This window comes from Cetorhinus maximus, chromosome 26, assembly GCF_964194155.1.
Source record: "Cetorhinus maximus chromosome 26, sCetMax3.hap1.1, whole genome shotgun sequence".
Lineage (NCBI taxonomy): Eukaryota > Metazoa > Chordata > Chondrichthyes > Lamniformes > Cetorhinidae > Cetorhinus > Cetorhinus maximus.
In genome coordinates, this window is record NC_135904.1 from 26212271 (window position 1) to 26229194 (window position 16924).

At 44.4% G+C, this 16924-nt stretch overlaps 1 long non-coding RNA gene across 2 annotated transcripts in view; it reads left to right on the forward strand.

The window, feature by feature from the left end:
* The window catches only part of LOC144668187 (uncharacterized), a 101551-nt gene extending 87216 nt beyond the window's left edge, over nt 1-14335 (forward strand). For both annotated transcript variants that reach the window (XR_013573448.1, XR_013573447.1), the window contains one exon: nt 13529-14335. This is a non-coding gene — a long non-coding RNA (uncharacterized LOC144668187). The remainder of the gene's footprint in view (nt 1-13528) is intronic.
* The last annotated feature ends 2589 nt before the right edge of the window (nt 14336-16924 follow it).

The following is a 16924-nucleotide window of genomic DNA, read 5'->3' on the forward strand; positions in this document are numbered from 1 at the left end:
TGCAGCCACTGCTGTGTGGTTTCACAGTGCACTGTTCTGTATCAGAATATAATCCTTCCTTCCAGTACTTGTGTGGATTAAAATCTTTGTCAAAACTGATTAATACTGCCTTTTACCATATCAACAAAGCCCCAGGGATATAGCATTCTCATATGTATACAGGCACTCAATAATCTGGTATCAAGCTGTGAAATAAAACTTGAGTTTTGAGACATGGGTGTATCTGTGGTTTGTAGTTTTCTGTGCTAATTCGCCATTGCTTCCCCTACAACCATTTGCCTCTCTCTAGTTATATATAAGGGCCGATTTTGACCCTGCCCATGCAGGAACCATGCAGGCAGTTAAAATGGCCATTGATATTTAACCACATTGACCCTGATGCTGTTCCCTAGCTTCCAATCTTAATCTGCTCCCTGACCAGGTGAGGGGCACTGCTGCTGGAAGCCAGAAGAGTCCTTCTTTAAATATGAAGACCAGGCTTTGATTGATGTCATCAAAAGCCGCAGTTAAGTGGGTAGAGGAACTGGAGCCAGAAGAGGCCCAAAATGATACATTGATTTAATTTTTATTTATCTTGCATCCAGGATCATGCTCTTCCTAGGCCTGTGAAAAAAAATTTAGGCCTCCCCTGCTCCTAGCTTCTCATAACCCCATTCAGCCCATCCACTCACCTGCACACCAACGCTCCTCCACTTCCCACCCTGAACCGCCTCTCAAATATTTATCTGAATTTCTCCTTACTATAGTTTACCATCTGTCTCTGACCTTGACCTCGATTTCTGCCCCAAGCTAAAAATTGAGCCAATGTTTTCAAAAATACTGTTACAATTATGAGGTTTATAAGATTGTTATGTTTTGGGACTGTGTCTTTAATTTGAGGTAAAATGAAGGGGTTCATGTGACCTGAAGTCTGCCTGAGAGCAAGCCTCTGTAGTTTGATTATTAGAGATTAAAGGGGGTCCAGACTGTTTTATTGGGAAGAAGGTGCAAGGTGTTCACATGTGGAGACAATGGCAGCAGCCTGTGTGCCAACAGAAGATAGACTGTGAGTCTCCAAAGTCCCAGAAAAGTGTTGACACTTTTGACAAATGTGCTGTAAAAGGATGAATGATCTCCTCCATTCCACCAGGGTAAATCACACTTCTCATCACTCTCCACTCACACACTCATAAACCCATCGCACATCCACAGGGATCGCACACCTCAAGGGGCAACACCACTAACTCTCACACACACCCTCACATTTTCCTCAGACTCACATCCTCATCCCGACCATGTCTCCGCTCACCACGCAAACATTCCACACAGTGCCATGTGTCCTGCTCACACTCTCCCCATCTGTTTTCATGCAGGAGAAGCCTGCTCACATCAGCAAGGAGAGGTCCCAGGCTGGGAGTGGAGTGGCCCACATTAGGCCCCTCACTCACTTTGAGGATTATGCCTTTGTGCTGACTGGTGAGGATGTGGACTGTGCCTGCAGTGACGGTGAGGTCGGTGGCGAACACCCTCGTGAGGATCCTGCACGACATCATCCCTCTCTCAATGCAACTGTGAGTGCTCTCTACCTGCTATGACTGTACTGCCATACACTAATTATCTCTACTTTGGTTCAAAGGGAGCTCTGCAAAGCGACCGACACCCTTAGTCAGCCAGTCCCTCAGCTCCATCCATATCCTCACCTCCAGCTAAGGTAACTCCTCCATTGAAGAGGTGGTAATAAGCAGCCTGGGAGATCCATCACAGCGCTTACCCACACCCTCCACCAGCGCAGAGACACACATCTCAGTGGGAGCTAGATCTAGAGCAGGCTTGGGTTCACAATCTGGTGGTCACCGCACGGACACATGTCAGCAGCAGGAGGGGGCAGGCTTTGTCAAGATCCCCAGCACTTGGAGGACTGCTGAGGAGGAGGCATCTGTGAAGTTTGAGTCAGATGATGATCCTCTGGATTTGGCCTTCCAACTCATCATGGAGAGTCAGCAGAAGAGGGGGAACATCACGCAGAGCTGTTGGCAGCCCTCAACAGAATGGCACTTGAGTTGGAGGAGTGTGTCTGCCTGCTCTCTGATGGAGTGGTGCCCACATGTGCTTGTACGGAGATCTCCATGGGAAGGATGGTGGATGCCATGGAGACCCTGAAACAGCAGAATGCGGAGATGTGTGCAGACCTGCACTCCATTGCGGAAGCCATGGGTGAGTTCCTGCAGTGGCGGCACAAGAGGGAAATAGGGCACCTCGACACCCCCCCCAGGTGCTCCTTCCCCTCAAGAAGTCAGACCAGGGCCCTCGGGCACCCGAAGGGAGGGGGAGCTGCAGCTGGACATCCCTGGGTTATCCATTCGGGGGTTTCAGAGGTTGTCCACTACCTCCAAGTCCCCTTTGCCTGTGTCCCCCTCAACCTCATCCTCTGTCACTGCAGAGAGAGCAGCTGGCCCACAGGAGGACAGCCAGAGCAAGCCGGGGCCCCCACGGCCTCAGCCCTCCAGAGAACCCATGCCAAAGGCACCAGAGGCAACAGGGCCAACCATTGCATAGGGTGTCTCCACCCCTGCTATCAGGGCAGCAACTAGAAGTTAAGGTGTTCAAAAATTATGAAATTCTGATCACAGTTCGTTGCATGGGTGAACACATTTTCGCTTGCCATTTCAACACTCCACCCTGCTCTCATGCCCACATGTCAGTCCTTGGCCTGCTGCATTGTTCCAGTGAAGCTCAACGCAAACTGGAGGAACAGCACCTCATCTTCCGACTAGGCACTTTACAGCCTTCCGGACTGAATATTGAGTTCAACAATTTTATATCATGAACTCTTTCCTCCATCCCCACCCCCTTTCCGATTTTCCCCCTCCTTTTTGTTTTTTCCAATAATTTATATAGATTTTTCTTTTCCCACCTACTTCCATTATTTTTAAGTGTATTTCCATCCATTGTTTAATCTCTACCTTTTAGCCTATTTCGATCCCTTTCCCCCCACCTCCACTAGGGCTATCTGTACCTTGCTCGTCCTGCTTTCTACCCTTAATTAGCACATTCCTTTAGATAATATCACCACCTTCAACACCTCTTTGTCCTTTTTCCTGTGACATCTTTTGGTTATCTCCAGCTATCACTGGCCCTCTATCCAGCTCTTCTTGTCCCACCCCACCTTAAACCAGCTTATATTTCACCTCTCTTCTATTTTTACTTAGTTCTGTTGAAGGGTCATTCGGACTCGAAACGTTAACTATGTTCCTCTCTGTAGATGCTGCCAGACCTGCTGAGTTTTTCCAGGTATTTTTGTTTTTGTGTTCTACTCCGGCGTGTTTTCCCGCTGATGTGGGCAGACGATCCAGCCGGGAGGTGGTGGGGGGCGGTGGGGGATGATTCCGGAAGGCTGAGCCTTATAATGATATGCAGATGTGTTACAATGAGGTTCCCGCAGTCCGATGGCGGGACCATCGATGGGCTGAGCGGACAATCGCAAACTGGCTTCACGACGTCGTGAAACTGATTTTTGGCCTTCTCGCCATATTGTCCGCTCACGCCGCTGAACACGCCCGCCGCCAGCGGGCACGGGAACTTCTGCCCCTTGTCGTGTCATCCTTTCAGCTATCAACTGGAAGTTCGAATTTCTTTCTTTTGAAAGCTGTCGGTCTCTAAATATATATTTTGCAGACCAGCGTGGTCTCAGCATTCTGAGCCTGACAGACAGAAAGATCAGTCAGGATTCCCAGACCTGATTTACTGAGTTCTGCGAGGCCAACGACTGAGCACAAGGAGTTTGCCCTGAACTGGTATTTGGCGCTGATCGCCATCTGTCAGCTCTGGTTCAATTGGTAACCCTCTCACCTCTGAGTTAGAAGATTGTGGGTTCGAGTCTCAGTCCAGAGACTTGAGCACAAAGTCTAGGTTGACATTCCAGTACATAACCAAAGGAGGGATGCACTGTTAGTGCTTCTGCCCCATCTGCCCTATCAGGTGGATGTAAAAGATCCCATGGCACTATTTTGAAGAAGAATAGGGGAGTTATTCCCAGTGTTCTGGGTTAATATTTATTCCTCAGTTAACTGCAAACAAATTTTCTGGCTATTAACACGTTGCTGATTGTGCAACTTTGTTAGCTGTAAAGCACTTTGGGATATCTTGAGGTCGTAGAAGGTGCGATATAAATGCAAGTCTTTGTTTTTTTACATTAGCCTTGAAACACTTTTATGTTACTTGAGTTGCTGCGAGTCCATCCATAATGTTGGAATGCTGGAAACTAGTCATTTGTTAAATGATCGTGATGTATGGATATCTGGAAATTCGGAGAGTTAGATCTTCAACTTGCCATCCATGTACAGAACTGGTGTTTCTTAATGGAAATTAAAACCGGATGCTTTCTATAACGAATGAGCGATCCACATTGCCAGTTTTATGTCCAGGTGGCAAGTTGAAAACCGACCCTCATGAGCATTCAATCCAACCACAAGTACGAGAAACATTTCCAGGCGGACTCAACCCAGCCATTGAGCTTGAGAAACAATAAGAGACAATTTGCATGATATACAAGGAAGAACTGTTAAATGTACATTGTGAGAAGCTGATTCCACACCATGAAAGATGAAGAGTGGTGCAGGTCAAACAAATTGAGTAATCATCTTCCAGTAAGTGGTAACCACAGCAGCAAAAACTAACTACTGGAATGCTATGCTAGTGATGGTAATGTAAAGAGGATTCTTAAATGATGAATTGCTTCTCAGGAATGAGGATAGGGGAGCTAACAGAGCAGGTACAAAGGCTCCTCAAGAGGGAAAGGATCAGTGAGAAATGTACTTAGGAAGAGTAGGAAGTAGGACCAGAAGTTAAGAGATAGGACAATAAATGTGGCAGTGCAAGCATATAAGACCACAAATAGGCAAATTGACTCCTAGGTTTCATAGGGAGAATCGGGATTTTCAAGACTCCAGCAATTTTTGATAGCGTTGGTTATGATGGATTTTTTTCCATTGGTCAGTGAGACAGCTATGACAGTGCAAAAATTTAAGATAAATAATCATAAAATAATGAATGGGTACAACTCTTTACACAGAGGGTGATGAGAAACTGAATCAATCTGTCGCAAGCCATTATTAAGGAAGAATCCGTACTATTCAGAAGCAAATAAAATATTTGCATGAGAAAGCAAAATGGTAAAAGATACAGAAAACAAGCAATAGAGTAGGAGCTGACTTTGTGGCTAATGAAGAGAAAAAATACCAGCACAACTTGATAAGGCAAATGATTTCTTCCTACACTATTATTCTACAATTATATCCAATGGTCCATACTGAGAATTCCTGTTAGAGGAGAAAAGGAATGTGCTTGTCTGTGATGTCTTTTGCATTTGAATAGTTTGCTGAAATTCAGTGGTTGACCTTACAAACCAAGAATGTTCCCTTGAGCAAGGTACTGGATGATCGCCAAAACCCATGGAAACATAGCCCACCAAATGTTAATGCCATTAGTACAGAAATGGAAACAAGAGGGAAATATGAAGAGTGGGAGGCCCAATAGCCACCTGCCAGGATCAAGACTTGACTGGAAGGTAAGTCCCGAAGGGAAAGAGGCTTGGCAAAGGTCTCATGGCTGTCTACCCCTTTTGTACTCACGTCCTGGGGCTGCCAAGAGAAGCCAAGCAGTAGTTACTGAAATAATGGCTAGAATGCCTGAAAGTCTCTTAATCGAGGGAAAAAGGCCTAATAGCTGCAAATCTCCTTCCATTTCGGGTGATTCCTCTTAACTGAAGGCCTGTAAAAAAAGATTGGCTTCTGCCCTGTAAGTGACAACATCTGGTGGTGCAGCAGGAATCCCACCTCCATAATAATCCATAAACCTGAAAAATGGATTGAGTCATTGTTCGGTTGGTTGGAAGTGAAATTCCTATCGTGACACCTCCTTGAGTGAGAAGAGGAGAATTGAGGCCTGAAAGTCATTGTGCATGAAAATGGAACTCATTGATAGCTAGCATCAGCATTAATAGTTGCTGTAAGCTGAACGACTGAAACCTCTCTCCCATAGCATGTGTACATGAATGGTTATATGTATATATAGATAAAGATGTATATCTGCCTATATACAATATATAAGAATGGAAGGATGGAACAGTATATGTTATAGAAAGTCACAAACATTAAATAATAACTATATTCAGATAGGGAAATTCAGATGACTTTTTGACATTGTCCAAATCCCCCAAATAAACCTTGCTGTCCTATAATCACTTCCAGCCATCCATTTTTCTCTGTATAGCAAACTCCAAGGACCGGATTAACTGCTTGTATAAAGTTGGACAACAAAAAGTTCATGGAAATAGTTAACACATGTTCCTTCTTTGCATAAAGATTCAGAAGAATGAACCCAGTAATAAAGGGAGCTGTAATTGGAGAATTATTCATTTGTGTTTTTACTGAGTTATTACTAAACACTGTGCTTTACTGCATGGAATAGCCTTTTTTTTCATTTCAACACAAATATTTTACAGGTTCGTTAAACGCCTCATTCTAAGATTCGCTTGAAAAATGTTGCCAGCCTTGGATTTCGTAAAACAGTTTAATCAAGAAAAGGTTCTGCTAAACTGTCTAAATTGTTTCAGCTCAGGAGAGGACCTGTGTTTGAAACTACCCTACAGCTAATTTGCTTGCACCTTCAGCACAGCCTGTAGTTGAACTTGTTAAACCAGATTTCATAAACAAAACATTCCTCATGTAGTTTGGTGGGAAAAATACATTAGGAAAGGAATTTAGACAATGCATATGGTTTGATCTACTGCAAATGACAAATAGGTGAAATCATGCTTCATTTGCAAACACAACAGCCTTCATGACTATGTCATGTTTCTGGCATCAATTTATGTAATGGGTCTTTTTATTCATTTGCCAATTTTTCTTTCCCCTATGTCTCCTAAAGGTGTTGACTCCTTCCTGGTGTACAATTCTAAGGTGGAGAATGTTGCCCAAGTGCATGATTCATTTATGTGCCCTGAGGGGCAGATCCGAATCAAGTTGAACCCAACTCTGTCTTCATTTGGCATCTACCAAAAGCACATTCCAGCAGGAAACACTAAATAGCAATCAGGAGCCATAACAAAAACAGAATTACCTGGAAAAACTCAGCAGGTCTGGCAGCATCGGTGGAGAAGAAATCAGTTAACGTTTCGAGTCTTCATGACCCTTTGGCAGAACTGGAGCATAGTTAGGAGAAAGGTGAAATATAAGCTGGTTTAAGGTGGGGGGTGGGGTGGGGAGAGAGAAGTTGAGGGTGTGGTGATTGTGGAGATAAGCAAGCAGTGATAGGAGCAGATAATCAAAAGATGTCACAGACAAAAGGATCAAAGAGGTGTTGAAGGTGGTGATATTGTCTAAGAAAAGTGCTAATTAAGAATGGAAAACAGGACACTCAAGGTACAGCTCTAGTGGGGATGGGGTGGAAAGACTAACAAAGTTTTAGTTTTAGATTTAAAAATAATGGAAATAGGTGGGAAAAGAAGAATCTATATAAATTATTGAAAAAAAAAGGGAGGGGGGAGAAACGGGGTGGGGATGGGGGGAGGGGGAGTTTAAGATCTAAAGTTGTTGAATTCAATATTCAGCCCGGAAGGCTGTAAAGTGCCTAGTTGGAAGATGAGGTGCTGTTCCTCCAGTTTGCGTTGGGCTTCACTGGAACAATGCAGCAAGCCAAGGACAGACATGTGGGCAAGAGAACAGGGTGGAGTGTTAAAATGGCAAGCGACAGGGAGGTTTGGGTCTTTCTTGCGGACAGACCGCAGGTGTTCCGCAAAACGGTCACCCAGTTTGCGTTTGGTCTCTCCAATGTAGAGGAGACCGCATTGGGAGCAACGAATGCAGTAGACTAAGTTAGGGGAAATGCAAGTGAAATGCTGCTTCACTTGAAAGGAGTGTTTGGGCCCTTGGACGGTGAGGAGAGAGGAAGTGAAGGGGCAGGTGTTGCATCTTCTGCGTGGCCATGGGGAGGTGCCATAGGTGGGGGTTAAGGAGTAGGGGGTGATGGAGGAGTGGACCAGGGTGTCCCGGAGGGAATGATCCCTACAGAATGCCATCAGGGGGGGTGAAGGGAAGATGTGTTTGGTGGTGGCATCATGCTGGAGTTGGCGGAAATGGCAGAGGATGATCCTTTGAATGCGGAGGCTGGTGGGGTGATAAGTGAGGACAAGGGGGACCCTATCATGTTTCTGGGAAGGAGGAGAAGGCGTGAGGGAGGATGCGCAGGATATGGGCCGGACACGGTTGAGGGCCCTGTCAACGACCGTGGGTGGAAAACCTCGGTTAAGGAAGAAGGAGGACATGTCAGAGGAGCTGTTTTTGAAGGTAGCGTCATCAGAACAGATGCGACGGAGGCGAAGGAACTGAAAGAATGGGATGGAGTCCTTACAGGAAGCGGGGTGTGAGGAGCTGTAGTCGAGGTAGCTGTGGGAGTCGGTAGGCTTGTAATGGATATTGGTGGACAGTCTATCATCAGAAATTGAGACAGAGAGGTCAAGGAAGGGAAGTGTCAGAGATGGACCATGTGAAAATGATGGAGGGGTGGAGATTGGAAGCAAAATTAATAAATTTTTCCAGGTCCCGACGAGAGCATGAAGCAGCACCGAAGTAATCATCGATGTACCGGAGAAAGAGTTGTGGGAGGGGGCCGGAGTAGGACTGGAACAAGGAATGTTCCACATACCCCATAAAGAGACAGGCATAGCTGGGGCCCATGCGGGTACCCATAGCCACACCTTTTATTTGGAGCCAATCAGGAGTCATAGCTGGTTTCCCCCTCACTAATCTAGTGTTGCCAACTCTTCAGGAATTGAAGATCAATCACCAGGACAGCGCTGTTTGCTACCCTGGAGAAAAATCATAGGGACATTAAGAAAAACAGTTAATTAACATTTTCTTTGAACATTTCTCTTTACCAGATATAAAAATATTTATAATAATGGGGTGGGGGGAAAGCTATTTGGCTGACTGTCAAGCAGCATCCAATTGGGTAATGAGTCTTTTAGCTTTCCAATTGGTGTAGGAAGACAGTACATCACAAGGATGGATGTGTTGGCCGAGGATTGGCTGGAGCATAGGGGCAAGTCATGTGATGAAACCTCCAGGAATATGTTTAATCACAGTTGGCAACCTTATGCTAATCCAAGAGTGATATTATCTTACAGTTGACATCAACTAGTTCAACCTAGTCAGATGATCGAACATTAGACTTTCCTGGCCTGTGTGGTTCATCTGTTCTCAAGATAATTATGGATGAGGAAGACAATTTGGCCCACCTTAACTCACCTATCACTGGATAAACTTGATGAGTTACTGGGAGAGTTTCATAAACCATGGTCAGTTATGTTTGCGATGATCTTGTATTAGTTCTCTACACTGTTAATGATTCAGTTTGAGTCCCTTGTTTTCAGTTAACAAGCCTTATCACTTCATCATCATGTAATACAATACACGTATAAAACTACTGCAGGTTTACTTAATTTCCACTATTATGTTACCATTGCAGTGCACAAAGGGTCAATGATAAGTTTTGTTTGAAGCATTTTTCCTGCTTATCTTCACCAATGTTTACTCCTGAAACCTGCTGTCTGTTTTTGCCACCCAAATTGTACAAAGTTCAGCTGTTAGCTGTGAAATGTGTTTGGACTTTTTCACTCAGCCTCGTCCCTAATTTGAACATCTGGTTGAACTGCAGAATGTCAGCAACTTTTACTGATATGAATGGGTAAAGGGGAGGACATTTAATAGCCATACCAGCTAATAAATCAGTATGGATTATGATTATTACAATAGGCAGCTCAGTCTTTGAGCCAGCAGTGTGGCTGAGAATGTTACACGGTCCTTTAGAGATACATAGGACTGAACCTTAACCCCCCCCCAGAAATTGGCGGGTTGGGGTTGTGTCAGAGGTTAAAATGCAAAAAAAACCTGGAACAGGAACCAAACCTGCCTCAAACCCGTCCAGTTTCGGTTCTAGTGGAGGCAGGTTAGAGGGTGGGTGACTAATCTGCCCCAAGAAAGCGAGTGGATCATTTAAACACAATAATAAGGCTGAAATGAAAACAGAAAATGCTGGAAAAACTCAGCAGGTCTGGCTGCATGTGTGGAGAGAGAAACAGAGTTAACGTTTCGAGTCCATATGACTGCTTCAGAGCTCTGAATAAGAGTCACATGGCTTCGAAACATTAACTCTGTTTCTCTCCCCACAGGTGCTGCCAGACCTGCTGAGATTTTTCAGCATTTTCTGTTTTCATTTCAGATTTCCAGCATCCGCAGAATTTTGCTTTTATCCGTACTAAGGCTGCCTGCCTTTATTGTAATAGTCATTCCATTTTTAAACACAGCTGCTCGGACTCCGAGGCTTTAGACAAGCCGCCAGTTGAAAGAAGGTGAGAAGGGCTGAATCCATGAAGTAAATGGTTTTGTTTGTGGGCAGGAGCATTTCATCCAGGCCCACGTACATCCCCTGTGATCTCTCTGCGCCCCCAACCACCATCTACTGTCTCATGTGTACCCCACCGACAACCATCGGACCTCCCCTCCCCGCCAACACTATGGTCCACCATCTTCCCCTCGAACGCCATCTTTCCATCAACCACCGTCTGCTCCTCCTGACCAATATCCTACACAACCCCCCTCCCCAACCTCCTCACCACCCCGCCCTGCAAACAGAATCCCTGTAACCACCATTGCACCACGCCTCTCAATCGGGAGCTCCTGACTGACACTCCACATGCCCCATGCTTCACCCCCTTCCTCCACTAGCTGTGCATCTAGGCAGCCTATCTCCCCGGGATCAGGCCTCCTCTCCCCTCAAGCCCCCTAAGATCTTCTCTCACTTTCCTAGCATATCTAACTGCTCTCGTAGGGTTTGGCCTGCTGAAGCAGGCCTCCCAAAAGCCTTCAGCTTCTTAATCAGGCTGCCAGTGGGTAGGGACCCCACTGTAAGAAGCCCTACAGTTAAATTCTGCAGGACATTTGGGATACCCATATTTCCAGGTTTCCGGCCTTACTACAGCTCCTCCTCAGAGAGCTCGCCTGCGGGTTCAAATCCAGGCCATAATTGCAAAATACTCATTATATTCAATAACCAGTTTGCTATTATTTGAGCAGATTAAGGACAATGTATAGGCTCACTGAATAAATGAGATGAAAAATTCAATTCTTGGACTAAAACTCTTCATTCAAGAACTCATTTGATTAATCAAATATTTTGAATGATATCAGGAATATTAGAAGTGTACTGCAACACTAACAAAATGAGTCATGTTCTGCATATTTTAATGTCTCCTAAATGTGGAAAAGTAACTTAATGCTTTTTGCCACAGTGCTGAAGCAAGAAGTAAAAATTAGCCAATATTGGATAAAACTTTAGACACATGGCACTGAAATTTGTCATTTCCATTAAACATTAGTATAGGTTTTAAAAATAATAGCCTTTGTTGGCTCTGCACTGACTGTAGCACTTTGTTCCTATTTTACATCGCGATCCTCAAGTTTGTTTAGTATTATTTGACGGCCCATTGTCATTTTCCCATGCAGTGCCGAAATGTCGATATTGACCTTCATTACAACCTGGACCAATAAATGCAAAGCCTGAGTGCAAGTGTCTGCTCCAGCAAAAGATTGTTAACCTTATCCAGTTCTCCAATGTCCCACATAGCACTGCAAACCCTGCATGTACATTAGATTCAGCTTGTGTCACTCAGAGGTGATCATTTTAACTTAAAGCAGTATCGAACTATTGAAATCAATGGAAGAAAAAAGTGAAGAGGGTATATTATCGGAAGCCAAGTTATGTGCCCCCATTTTCCACTATTGCCTGTAGTTAAAATTACCTCCAGAATATGTAGGCATGAATCAACAGATAAATTGCTAAACACAAGGGTCACTGCCTGCTTCTTTGAAGTTAATATTTAATGTCTATCAAAGTGAAGTAAGTCCACAACAAAGATTGAAATATTTCTCTGCTTCATGGCTCTGACAGTTCAAATGCTCTCAGTCTCAGTGTAGCACAGAGTGCAAGCAACATAAAGCTTATTCTGTACTTTTAATACTGTTCCACAATTTAATTTCCAACACCGTCCACCCTAATGACCTTAGAGCTATTAATGATTTAGCATCAATTTTAATGCCATATTTTAGGGAGTTCAGTGATCAGGATTTATACCTGCTAAACCATTGGTTGAAGCCAACTTTCTGACATAGTACTCTGTTGGGAAAAGGCTTCTGTTCTCCCAACATAGGTTATGAATGGGCCTAACTATGTGGTGTGAAAGAACAATGATTTCTCTGCTACCCGATTCTCCTTCTTCTTTGTACTTATTTTTTTTAAATGCCACTGATGGGCACTCAAAATCCAGCTCCTCACTTAACAATCATTCTTCTATGGTGTAATACCTGGGCGACACATCCTGCCAGTTTTACATTGTCTATCTTTGTCCTGATGAATTGGAAAGAATGCATTGACATGCCGGGGGCGATCATCTTCACTGCCCGGATGGTGATCTGGTAAAGTTGTTGGCCTTGCTGGTCTAGAAGCTGCCCAATTTTCATTCTACTCGTTTTGATGACTTAAAGTCATGTGGTTGCCATAATGGGCAAATGGTCGACTCTGTCAGATCACTGCCCAAACAGTGAAGATAAAAATTTGCCTGACCCTCTCCTCTGGAAAGGAAAGTCAAACTGCTGTTGAAGAATGCTGAGACGTATCTGTTCAAAACAAACAGAAAATGGAGTATCCCCAGAAGAGGAGTAAAATCAGATCCAATGTATTTTTTTGTTGATGCAAATGATGAAAGAAATAGATTTACACCTGCAAGAATTTGAATACACAAGACAGCACTACAGCAAAAATGACAGATATCCACTGGCATCCTCTGTGCTTTAAACAATACAGGATACAGCATTAAGTGATGTTTCCTTTTAGTTTAGGCTGAAGTTATTGCTTAATTAAGATGACAAAGTGAGAAAAATGGAGACCTATCCTAGATCAAATTGCCAAGAAAGGTGAAGGCTAGTCTATTGGACAGCAGCCACATGAAGGAGCTGAAAGCAGCAAGCATTTCTTTTCCGAAACTAGGAGAAATGAATACCACCTTTAACTCATTTAGACAGAACACACTGCAGAAAATGTCATGGAGTGGCAATCTCATTAGCTGGCTTTATCCCGCCTTCTGAATGTAAACAATGTTCCAGCCAGGGAGGTAACCTTGAGCTTCTTATCACAAAGTAGGGCAGGCTCACTGCAACAAGGCGCCTCCCGTATCGACTCCTAAGCCATCTAGTGATACCGAAATCAGCTGTATTCAGAGGGCTCACCAAGTTATATCTAAAATTAACCCCAGTTTGCTTTAATGACTGACGTGATTGTTTAGTGTCTGACAATTGCAATTCTTAGTCCATTATGTTGATTTACCGAACACTCGTGAAATATGTTTGAATTGCTGTAAACTACCATGTTGACAGGCTTCAGCATTCCTATGTGCGTCAAATTGCATAATTTAATATATTTTATTTTTCATCATCAGGGCCTCGGGTAAACCTCTTTTTTTTCATTCCTGAGGGAGTAACATAAGATGTCTGAGATCTGTCGTTTGTCAGCAAAAGACCATGTTATGAACAAAAATTCAGATGGACATTGTAGCTCACACGTTTAAGCTGTCCACAGAAACATCATATCTCCCAGAATGCATTGCACGGCGAAGCACCAATGGCATCACCTGGTGGTGAAAAATTTCACTATTACAGTATTTTTCATAACATATTCAGCTAGGTCCTTCTTCGCATTGTGAACTATGCAACATGTTGCATTTTCATTAAATTCTTTTCCTTATTTTGTAAAATGAACAATTAATCTGTGTAACAAGTGAAACATATTATTGCTGAAAAGAGAGACATGTTGCCAAAGCTTTTGTCTTGCTCTCATCAGGACAAACGCAAGAATGCCAAATTTCAAATGATCACAACAATTTACACCACAGGAGAAAAGGCTGCTGATTGGTTGGCAAGTCGAAGCTGATTGACCGAAGTGTTGCCATGAAGAAAGCAACAGGGAATTACAGGCTCCCCAAGCCCATGTATAATTCAAAAAAAGTGCAAGGCTTGAACATATTCCTTTTGTTTGCAGAGAATGGATCCTTGTGTAAGAATGTATGACCCATGGGTGATTTACCCTTTGACTTTTACTTCTTTCCATTGAGGTAATATCTGGCCACTGCTATCCCTTTCCCTCTGGTGGCTGAAGGAACACTTTATAGATTGAGAGCTCATTGGTCATTAATGTAAAGTCGCTATTTTCTACCTGGACATTAAAACATGAATCATCAGCACAGTGACACCGTGCCTGACCCTTTCACAAGCTAGCTTTAACATATGACAATGTGCCATAATTGCAGATAGAACAAGTACTATGAATGGCTATTTCAGTGCCAAAGGCCTGGATATTAACAGGTGTGGACTGCCAGGATGAGGGGTTGTGTGGGGTTTCAGGTGCAAAACCAGATTCCGGTTACCATGCATGCTGTTTGTTTTCATTCCACAGCATCTGACTTTTGGCTTTAGTAGGTCCCCAGATCCGGAATCATAGGCTTGGCTTCCAGTCAGGCAGGGCAGACTCTAGAGAAGGCCGCTCTACCAGGTAGGTCTGATCCATGACCTGAAGTCCAGTTCTGGGGGGCGGGGTTGGGTGCAAACCCTATGTTGGGGTCTGGGGGGCAGTGGGGAGATGCCGGAACACTGACGCTGGGGGTCAGATCCTGGGGGTGGAGTTGTTGGATGTGGACAACCTAATCCCAAACACTGGCAGGGTTCCGATCCTGGGGTGGGAGGATGGGATTCTATCCTTAATGCAAGAAAGTGTGTAGGGGTTTCTGATCCCTGACCCCCAAGGGGGTGTCCTTTCCCTGATTTTGGGAGCTTTTGTGGTGGGAGGATCTAATGTGGAGGGAGGAGCTTGGGATACCGTGGGGTGTACATTCCTGCTCCTGTTGGCACACAAGAAGGGCTGAGCAGGCATCAACCCTCTCCCCAAAGCTCTCCTCACCTTATTTCATTTGCTGGGTTTCCCAGCCACCCACTATAAAATGTGCAAACCAGGTTAAAACATAGGCTGCCAGACTCAATAAAATATTTAAATTGCCAACACATCACTTGGGAGTAGTGACTGCCCAATTCTTGAACCCCTTTCTAAATACCAAAAGGGGGTGGATTGGGGAAAGTTGGGGCCAGGTTTCCGATTTTTAAAATTGTAACATCTGTCCAGACTGCAACTCACCCACTTATGTGTGCTAAAATTCAGCACAAAGTTTCTACATGACTCTCTATCTGTACCGTGACCTTTATTAAGCCATACTCTCTGTATGGTTCCCTATGGCCCTATTATCCAATCTGCATAATTTACAGGACTTTTTTTAAACTGAAGAGTTTAAAGAAGTGAGCACATAAAATACAATGCTGTGAATAGAGGTACCCCTCAGATCTATAAAAGGGCTGGCAGACCTGAGCAAAGCAAATTGAAATCCAGCTTGAGCTCCTTATGTGATTTTTGCATATGATCCAGATGTGCAGGAACTTGCCATTAAACAATGAGATGCTTTCTGGTCTCACAGATACATAATTTCTTAGAAAACTAGAAATTTTCCAATATAAAGAATATGCCTGTGTCATTCACTCAAAAAATTTAAATAAGCAATTTATTGAAAACATACAAAGGAAAGTTTGGGGTCTTAGACAACTTTGTGTAGCAAAATAATGATGATGGGTTTAAATCTATTGGCGGAATCGTCCAAGATTTGCACTAAGTGTGGTAGCAGGCAGGAAACATTCCCAGGAAATATGTCGGATCGCTGGCGGGGTGGCTTGTGAATTGCCCGCTTCACTGTCACCTCAGGCCTTCAGTAATTGGAAGCTGCTGGAAAGTCATGGCTGCCAAAGGGAGGGAGCGTGCTGCCTCCAAATTCAGCGACGCCTCTCTCAGGTGCCCTCTGGGTGCACTGGGAGCCCCCCCACAACGTCCTCTACCCCTGGTCTGGGCGAAGACCAGAAAGCAAGGTCACCACTCCAGCTTCTGAAGCGGTGGCTGCGGTGGTCAGCGCCTACACCCTGCAAAAGAGGACAGCCACCCAGTGCCACAAGAGGATGAATGATCTCCTATGTTCCACCAGGGTAAGTCACTCTTCTCATCACTCTCAACTCACACACTCACAAGCACATCACACATCCACAGGGATCTCACACACTGCCAGTTCAACGGACATCACCATTCACTCTGTCGCACACACCTTATAGTCCTTAACCCGTCCGTGGGACCACTCAGCACGGACACATGCCATGCATACTTATCATCTGGTTTGGCGGGTGTCCTGCTTATACAGTCTCCATCTGTACTCATGCAGGACAAGCTGGCACGCAAGGTTTGAGGTTTACGCTTCACTGTCAGAAGAAACGTCGGTGAGCTATGGGCTGCGATTTTCTGGCCCCTGTCCTGGGCGAGACCCGCTGTGGGTGAGGCGGTGCCCCAGCCGGAAGCCCATTGACTTGCGGCGGGACCAGAAGATCGCAACGCTGGTGGGTGCGGAAAATCCTGACGATGATGTGGTAAAAAAGGTTGTTTTGAGTGCATAGGAGTTGGTTCCTGAGGCCTACAGGCAGAAATTTCGGAATATGAGAAAACAGCCTGAGCAAACTTATATTGAGTTTGAAAAAGTAAAACAAAGTAATTTTGACCGGTGGATACGGGCATTAAAGATAGAGACAACACATGCAGCTCTTAAAGAGATAATGCTTTTGGAAGAATTTAAAGATTCAATTCTTTCGGTAGTGAGAACTCATGTGGAGGAACAGAGGATTCAAACAGGAAGACAAGCAGCAGAGATAGCTGATGATTATGAGTTAGTTCATGGAGCTAAACCTTTTTTTTCATCACC